Raw genomic sequence first — 3,247 nt, 5'->3', positions numbered from 1 at the left:
GTCCCAAGTGGCCGCCACCATGCCCTCGTATCTGCTCAGTGTGGCTGTGGTCTGCATGAGCAACATGAACAGGAGCATGGAGGCCCACCGCATCCTCAGGAGGAAAGGATTCCGAGTCAGGTCCTTCGGAGCTGGATCTCGAGTCAGGCTCCCAGGAAGGGCACGCAACCTCCCCGTGGTTTACGATTTCTCCACCACCTATGAGGAGATGCGCAAGGACCTTGTGCGCAAAGACCGACAACGCTATAATAGCAACGGCATCTTACACATCTTGGGAAGAAACGAGAGAATCAAGCCTCGCCCGGAAAGATTTCAAGAGTGCCGAGATCGCTTTGACGTCATCTTCACCTGTGAGGAGAGCGTCTACGACAGGGTGGTGGAGGAGCTGTGGGTCCGAGAGCAGGAGACCTTCCAGCCTGTGCACGTGATCAACGTGGACATGGCCGACAACGCGGAGGACGCCACGCTTGGGTCTTTGATCATCTGTGAGCTCTGTGAACGCCTCCAGCAGGCAGACAACCTGGAGGACTCTGTGGTCGAGGTGCTCCTGGCAGCCGAGCGGAAAACTGGCAAGAGCTTTCTGCACACGGTCTGCTTCTACTGAGGATCTTGTCTGCTTGCAGGTCCTCTTGGTAAGCACTTGTGTCTGGACATTGGGCTAGGTGGTATTTTCTGTCAGAAGCGGCTTCCAAGGCCTTTCTGCTAAAAGCCATCTACATGACTTTTTCCAGGTACACTTCAACCTGGGAAGGAAGTGGAGAAGGAAATCTTTTTCTGCCAGAGTAACATGAATGCCCTGGAGGCATCCAAACCCTTCCACTGTGGGGGTTGATGGTATGGATTCTTGATATGGAAGGAACACTTCAGGGCTCACAGGGGTCTTCGAGGAAGGTAACCCAGAGACATCAAGAGACCAAGATTTACAATGGACAAGTGATGTGCTGAAGGACATTCAGGGAAGAACAAACAAACCCCACACCATTTCCATTCCATCATTGGTTTTTACTTCATTTTAATGCAATTTCCTTTTGTCATTTTTGTCTTGTGCATCAGTATAAATGAATATTTCTTTTTAGTGAGATGATTATATTTAATGTTTGAACTTTAAAAATCTAATTTTAGATTGTATATATTTTGGTAAATGCAAGTTTCATAGAAACTCAGGTTTGATAATAGTAGGCATTGATTGCTGAAATGTGAGCACGATCTGTTCAATTCAATATTAATGAAATGAAATAAAAGCTTCTAGTTCATAGAAAATGGATCTCCTAATTTTTGGTAGGGGTTGGATCTTGCAAAAGGAACATCTTGGTTTCTTACTGTTCAAGCTGAATGAATTCCACAGAGTAAAGCACTCTTTCCTCAAGCGGATTTTCTTCATGCATAAAAGTTTCATTGATTATTGAACTCCTCTAAACGTGGATTCTATGTGTAGGGAAGTGAATCATCTTGGGTCTGACCAGCAATGACACCTAGGCATGTGTAACTTACAGCAGAAATTAAAGGAAGGGGGAGTTGGCCTGGTTGAATGAGGTATCTTGCTATGTCAGAAGATTGATGTGGACTTTATTTACAGAGCAAAGGCAGGATGGAGCAAGGGTGTACCTGGAGGCCTGGGATGAGCTAGTAGAGGATTTCCCGAGGAGGAGTGTGGATTGAGCAGTAAGGTGGACGCTCTGGACAGGGGGACAAGCTGTGGGATCATAGGAAGATGGTGGAGCTGAAGGATGGAACATGCTGAGGAGGAGAGAGAGAAGGAAGAATTTAGAAGCAATGTCAGTTTTCTGTCTTTCCACACTGGTGACAGGGTGTACTTATCCACATGGGGCAGTGCTGGCAGTAGGGAGGTGAGGGTTTCTTTCTGGGTAGATTCAATGAGCTTCAAGGTCAGTCTTTCATCTGATGTTGAGGCAGGTAGGGCAAGAATGGGAAAGGGATCCGATAGTGTGTTGAGATGATCATCTCCAATGATGGGAACACAAAATGCAAATAGGGAATGTTGGGGACCCTTTATAAGAGAGAGAAATGATCTGTCCAGGAGATCTTACTTTTGTCAGAACATTCACTGGAAGGAATTAAGAAAATATTTTTGGTTGATTTCCTGTCTGTAGGGGTATGGAGGAGGCAAATATGATAAAGCATGTAAAAGTACGGCTGGTGTTCCGAAGGAGTGACTCCAGTGATGAAACTCAACATAGAAAGTGTCCATGGAAAAGTTAAAGGGAATGGGACTGGATGAAATGGATGGTGGGACATGGTTTGTCTAAGAGTCCTTAGAGCTGCAAAAGTAACAAAGATTGGAGGGTTGACAGTTGAAATTTGATGCCTGTTCTGCTTCAGATTTAGATGTAGTGCAGAGATCTGGATGGGTCTTGGGAAGTTGCTGTCTTGGGGGAGTTTGTAGACAAAAGCAGTTGGGCAAATGTAACAACACTGAATATCTTTGGTATTGAATGAGTGATCTTTGTGCTGGTTGGGTTTGCTATGAATGGGACCTGTGTCTAGTCACTTCACATAAAGAATTGTCAGGAGAATAGGAATCCTCTCATTGACATATGGACGAAGACCCCCAGGATGCCACCCTTGGGTCTTATCATCTGTGAGCTCTGCGAATACCTCCAGCAGGTAGACCACCTGGAAGACCCTCTGGTTGAGGTGCTCCTGGCAGCCCAGTGGAAAACAGGCAAGAGCTTTCTGCACACGATCTGCTTCTACTGAAAATCTTGTCTGGCTTCAGCTTCTTAGTCAGTAAGAACCTGTGCCTGGACATTGGGCTAGGCGGTATTTGCTCTGCAAGGATCTCATAGCCCTTTTTGCTAAAAGCCATCCTTATGATTTTTTTCAGGTGTACCCCACCCAAGCATGGAAATGCAGGAGAAAAGCGTTATATGGATAATGGAACTTGAATCACCAGGAGCCATCAAAAACCTTCCAGAGTGAGGGATGATGGTGTGGGGATTTGACTTGGAGGGAACAGTTCAGTGCTCACATGGCTCTGCAAGGAAGTGAACCTGAAGGACTCTGCTTTTCAGATCAACTACTGAAGGCTTATAATGGAGTGCTGGACGTGCTTGTTCAGTATAATCAGGAGAGAAACTTGTCTATTTCATCATTTTAAAACAATACCCTTTTTGCTCTTTCGTAGTTTTATATAAATATATAAATTTTTATTGAGATGTCATTCTAGTGAATTGTTTTTACTTAGAAATATATTTATATTTAGATTGTATGTCTTTTTTTCCCCAAT

At 44.9% G+C, this 3,247-nt stretch overlaps 1 pseudogene; it reads left to right on the top strand.

The window, feature by feature from the left end:
• Positions 1–604, top strand: LOC100298880 (RNA polymerase II subunit A C-terminal domain phosphatase SSU72 pseudogene; annotated as a pseudogene).
• The last annotated feature ends 2,643 nt before the right edge of the window (positions 605–3,247 follow it).

This window comes from Bos taurus, chromosome 15 (genome assembly GCF_002263795.3).
Source record: "Bos taurus isolate L1 Dominette 01449 registration number 42190680 breed Hereford chromosome 15, ARS-UCD2.0, whole genome shotgun sequence".
Lineage (NCBI taxonomy): Eukaryota > Metazoa > Chordata > Mammalia > Artiodactyla > Bovidae > Bos > Bos taurus.
Note: the sequence above shows the minus strand (reverse complement) of the source record. Positions and strands in the feature narration are given on the sequence as shown.